Raw genomic sequence first — 5,965 nt, forward strand, 5'->3', positions numbered from 1 at the left:
GCCATAGACTGAGAAATCGTCCATGAAAATCTCTAGGACATCATCCATCATATGTGAGAAGATCGCCATCATGCACCGCTGAAATATAGTCGGGGCATTACAGAGCCCGAACGGCATCCTCCTATAAGCAAAAGTGCCATATGGATAGGTGAACGTCGTTTTCTCCTGGTCCTCGGGATGAACGGCCACCTGGTTGTATCCTGAATAACCATCCAAGAAACAAAAATACTGTTGGCCCGCGAGTTTCTCCAAGATCTGGTCGATGAACGGCAGAGGGAAGTGATCCTTCCTAGTTGCACTGTTCAACTTTCTATAATCTATGCATACTCGCCATCCCGTGGTTGTCCTCATGGGGACACTTTCTCCTTTTTCATTCGTCTCTATAGTGAGCCCAGACTTCTTGGGGACAACCTGGGTAGGGCTCACCCACTGACTGTCGGAGATGGGATAAATGATCCCCGCATCCAACCATTTGACTACCTCCTTCTTTACCACCTCCTTCATATGGGGATTTAGTCTCCTTTGCGCCTCTCTTGAGGGTTTAGCCCCCTCATCCATGATAATCCGATGCATGCAAAAGGAGGGGTCTATCCCCTTCAGATCTGCCACCGACCATCCAATCGCCTCTTTATGCTTGTGCAAGACTTGTAACAGCTGATACTCCTATGTGTCAGTCAGGTCTGCGGAAATAATGACGGGGAGAGTCTGATCCTTGCCTAGGAAGGCATACTTGAGTGAGGCCGGTAAGGGCTTCAACTCAAGCTCAAGCGGACTCTCTATGGATGGTCGGGTCGGCTTTTCTGCCAATTCAGGAAGCGGCTCGAAGTGCCAAGTCCAACTCAGATCACCTGTCAGACTCTCTATTGACCCATGGCAATCTTCTTCGAGTGATTCATCAACCTCCTCTTGAGGTGGATCACTCAATAACCAGGTATGCTCTACTTCTACCAGGTCCTTAATGAAGTCGACCTCGAAAGAAACCTCATCGCCGGCAGGTCCCATCGACGCATGAAAAATGTTCAGCCTCATCTTCCTGTTGCCAAATGAGACATCCATCACACCTGTGCAACAATTAATGCACGCATTGGCAGTGGCCAGAAAGGGGCGTCCAAGAATGATGGGGGTCTGTCGTATATCATTAACTCCCTCCATATCTAAAATGATGAAGTCGACAGGGAAATAGAAGTCCTCTACCTTGACTAGTACATCTTCCAGAATCCCTCGCGGGACCTTGATTGATCTATCTGCAAGCTGCAGGGTCATAGGTGTTGGCTTCATCTCCTTTAATCCAAATTTGTCATAAAAAAAACCCGGCAAGATATTGACACTTGCCCCAAGGTCGAGCAATGCACGCTCGACAGTGATGTCTCCTATGACACATGAAATAATTGGAGTCCCTGGGTCCTTAAGCTTTGGTGGGGTTTGATGCTGCAACACCGCACTCACCTGCTCAGTCAAGTATATCTTCTTTGGCACTTGTGACTTTAACTTTTTTTTCTGCGTACAAAGCTCCTTTCGAAACTTTGCGTATGCAGGGACTTGCTGAATGGCATCAAGCAAGGGGAGGTTTATCTGGACGTGCTTGAATATCTCAAGCATCTCCTGCATGTTCACTCCATGCTTGCCTAATGACTTCGGTCTCTCTAGCGCCTCAGGAAAGGGGGCTTTTGGAGTATAGGACTTTGAAGGCTTAGTTGGTAGAGCCCTCTCGCTTTCCTGAGGTGGGACGGTAGGGACAGGCTGCTTCTCACTCGTTCTCTCTCTTTCTTCTGCAGCCTCCCTCGCCTGGTATTGCTTCTCATTCCTAAGGGTTATTACTGCTTGAGCCTGCTCTTGATGGGCATCTGTCATGTGCAAGCCATGCAGCGACTCCTTACCCCTAGGGTTCACCACCGGTTGGCTAGGTAAAGCCCCCTCACTCTGCCTGCTAAGCGCCTCGGCGAGTTGTCCCATCTGCGTCTCAAGCTTCGCAATAGAATGTGTATGGGAGCTCAGATTTGCCTTGATATCCGAGAAGGCTTGCAGCATCTTGTCCTCAAAGGACTGGCTGGATGAAGGCTCCTACAACTGGGGTTGATTATAAGTAGGCTGAGCTGAAGGGTAGCTAGTTCTCTGAAATCCAGGCGCATAACCGCCTTGCCTGGGTTGGCTTTGGGAAGGGTTGAGAGGTTGGGCTTGTGGATTTCTCCATGAAAAATTAGGATGGTTCCGCCAGCCCGAGTTATATGTACTGGAATATGGATTGGGTGCGGGCCTAGCGAAACTCTGCGCCATCTGAGCTTGCTCCTGGACAAACTCAGGGTATTGTGGCGCAACGGGGCAATCAACAACATGGTGTGCAGGGCTAGCACACAACGCACACACTTGTAGGACTGGAGAGGGACCCGACAACAACTGATCTAATTTCTGAGACAGTTGGTCGACCTTGTTTTGTAACTCAAGGTGCATCCCTATCTCGAATATACCAGCCTTCTTCGCGCCATCTTGCACAGGTGTGGCCCTCTCAGATCGTGAAGCAGAAGCATGGTGCATGGAGTTCTCGCTTAAGGTCTCAAAAAGGGCCCATGCTTCATCTTCACTTTTGAGCGTAAAAGTGCCCCCACAGGCAGCGTCAACCATTTGACGGTTCTTCTCAGTGAGACCATCATAAAAATATGGCACCAGTTGCCAGCGGGGCACTTGGTGGTGGGGACACTTGCGGAGAAGATCTTTCATCCTCTCCCACGTTTCATGAAACATTTCTCCCTCGATCTGTGAAAAGCTAGTGATGGCTTTTCGATACTGGTTCGTCTTACCAATTGGAAAGTATTTCTTTAAAAACTCCCTTTGCATATGTTCCCAAGTGGTAATTTGAACTGTATCGAGGGCCTTCAGCCAATGCTTGGCTTTATCCTTAAGGGAGAAGGGGAATAACGTCAACCTTAACGCGTCATCTCCAAAATTGTTGATTCGCACCGTAGAGCAGATCTCGAGAAATTCGTCGAGATGACGGTATGGGTCTTCGTTGCTAAGGCCACAAAAGGAGGGTAACATCTGGATGACACTGGCCTTAATTTCAAAATGGTTCGCTCCTACATCAGGTCTTGTGATGCAGGAGGCAGGAGTGTATGTGTTGGGCATGAAGTACTCCCTAAGAGGACGGATCAACTGCTGATCTTCAGCCATGGGGCTGGATTGATGGGCTCTCCTAAAGAAAGATTCGGGATCCTCAACAAATTCGGCAAGCTCAGGTTCAAGCGAACGTCGCCCGTGCATGCACCAAAGGGTAGACAGGTGCAGCAACCGTCCTAAATTGGGGTTTTCTACCTAACTAACGCGCTAGCGGCCAAACCACACAAACCACAAAACGAGTAACAAAAACAATTATTGAAAACAAGAAATAACAAGCACCACGCAGTTGCACTCAGTAGAGAATTTATGAAAATGAAATCTATGTGCACGGTACCAATCGTACAGAGTCACTTCTAAGGGGATCCTAATGGGTGAGCTGTGCAGAAAAGTAAGCTTGTCTCTACGGTATGCACACACGTGGTTCTAAGCCTAAATGCGAAAAGCAAACTAAACAATCCAAATTAAAGAACTGAATTAAACTAACAACCTATAAATACGAGAACAAACACAAGGCAATACAGTGAATACTAGTATTTCGTTGTTCCCCGGCAACGGCGCCAAAATTTGGTGTGAGTTTTGGAAAACTCCTTTTTAAAATAATATTTTTAATTAAAATTCAGTGAAAGCCAGACACCAAAAATATAAAAACCGGCTCGCACGAGTGGTGGAGTCCGGGTCGAACTCAGGGAACAGGAAATACTCTTATTCAAACACAACTACACTACTCTTTATTGCCAAAATAAAAAAAAATAAATGAATGAATATCTAAAGAGTACTATCCTACGCAGAGGACTTAAACAAATAATTAAAGTGCCTCATTACAAACCCAAATGAATTGAATTAAATGAAATAAAATCCTAATCTAAAAAGAAAAGCAAGTATTCAGTGCTTGAGGCTTTCTATTTCTTCTTGAGGTAATGTATGTTTTCTTGAACTTTGGCTTTTCTGAGGGACCCTTCCTGGGGGACTGAGGGATCTTCAGAGGCTTGAGATCACTTCTCTCGCACGTCCAAACGCTTTCCTGCAAAACACAAACACAGGAGAAACAATACAAAACTAAACGAAATCTAAAATTGATTCACAAAAAAAAATCAGCAAAAGAATTGAAATTAGACTACACACTAACTACTATAGAAGACAAAATCTACTAACTAACACTCAAGAACTAAATGGTAACAAACTAAATAACAGCTAAACACTTGTAACAAATATAACCCTATAAAACGAATGATTGATTTTTATTTTTATTTTTATTTTTTTGAAACAAGGGAAACCTGGACAATATTAAGTAAAGTAACAATCTAAGAACATAAAATATTCAAATGACAAACTAAGTGTGAATACGTGAAATGAATTTAACTAAACAACTAGAATCCACTTATAAATAGCAATACTCCCCTATACTGATACTAAAAAAAAACTAAATATTGCCTAACAGAAAACATCACTTAACCTACCAAAGTTTAAGTGGTAACCTAACACCATCTAATTCAATAAGTAATCTGGACTTTATGCAACTATTTTAAACCTAAACTAAAATATAATCAGAATCCAAAACTTAATCAATGCAAAAAAAAAAATGGCACAAACCTAGACTAATTAGTGTGCACGGTAATGGTTAACTACAAAAGAAATACTTAAAACAACTACTTCAATGCTAAGAAGTGACCCAATGATATTCTAAATAAATCTAGCCTATTAAGTCAACACAGCATATAACATGTATTTAACTTACGTAAATTGAAAACAATCCTCCCAACTCACTTGAGTCATGCAATATTAAACTAACCATAGATGCAAGATGCATTAATACATGTTACTAGCAAGGTTACGTAATCACAACTAAAGAAATATATTTCAAATCTAAGATGACTAATGAAATAGCTTATAACTAATGCTATACATGTCTAGCATTGAATAAATAACCAACGACATTGATTCAATCAATAACTAAACCCTACACGGCTAATGAAAACAGGTAGCTAACGAATAACTGATGACTGGAGCAATTAACTAAAAAAAAATTATCAATGTTGTTAATGCCTTATGCAAAAACCTACTGAATCAAAATAGAACGATGAGATTTAAACCGACTAAAAATTAGAGGATGACGACTATTTGCTGGACATGACCGACGAGAACATGAATACGCCAGCCAACACAAGAGACCTATCTATCACACACACGTTAAGCCTAAAGAACAGAATACAATCTAACACAGAATTCAAGATGCGTTTTTTTTTTATTCTTTATTCTTTTCAGCAAAAAAATAATAAACTAATCTGAAACACATAAAAAGAAAAGGGGAGAAGAAGGATAAAACATTGCCGAATATTCTGCTGGACTGGTTGCGAGAAGAGTGGTTGATCCCGGGCTGCAACTGCACTTCTCCGATGAAGATGAAGATATAATCGGCGATGAAGAAAGTACAGCAAGAAGGCGAAACCGCCGGCGAGATAAAAGGGAAAAAAAAGAAGAAGAAGAAGAAGAAGAGAGGAGGAGAAGGAAGGAAGAAGAACCGGATGGTAGAGAGAGAGAGAGAGAGAGAGAGAGAGAGATGAGAGGCGTCAATTCCAAAGAGAGAGAGACGTCCCTTTTTTCTGCTGTAGAAGACTACTTATAATATTAAATTAGGGTAAAGCAAATTTTTCAAAACCAGTCCCACACTTTTCAATAGTTTTCAAAAGACTCACTTTTAGCAAAACATATTTTATTGACTACAAAGAAAACTTCCTAAACTAATTAAAAATTACAAATTAGCTAATACAAACCTAAGCTAACTAAACTACCATTAATAAAATCTAAATCTAATAAAAATACTAAAACCGTAGAGAAAGCGTTGAAAACTCGATTT

General features: G+C 42.2%; 1 non-coding gene across 1 annotated transcript; it reads left to right on the top strand.

Moving 5' to 3' along the window:
* Positions 1-2,677: 2,677 nt before the first annotated feature.
* On the top strand, positions 2,678-2,783 carry LOC149828434 (small nucleolar RNA R71). Its single transcript, XR_016434510.1, has one exon. It is a non-coding gene; the product is annotated as a small nucleolar RNA R71 (small nucleolar RNA).
* The last annotated feature ends 3,182 nt before the right edge of the window (positions 2,784-5,965 follow it).

This window comes from Nuphar pumila, chromosome 9 (genome assembly GCF_984573655.1).
Source record: "Nuphar pumila chromosome 9, dmNupPumi1.hap1.1, whole genome shotgun sequence".
NCBI classification, from domain to species: Eukaryota; Viridiplantae; Streptophyta; class Magnoliopsida; order Nymphaeales; family Nymphaeaceae; genus Nuphar; species Nuphar pumila.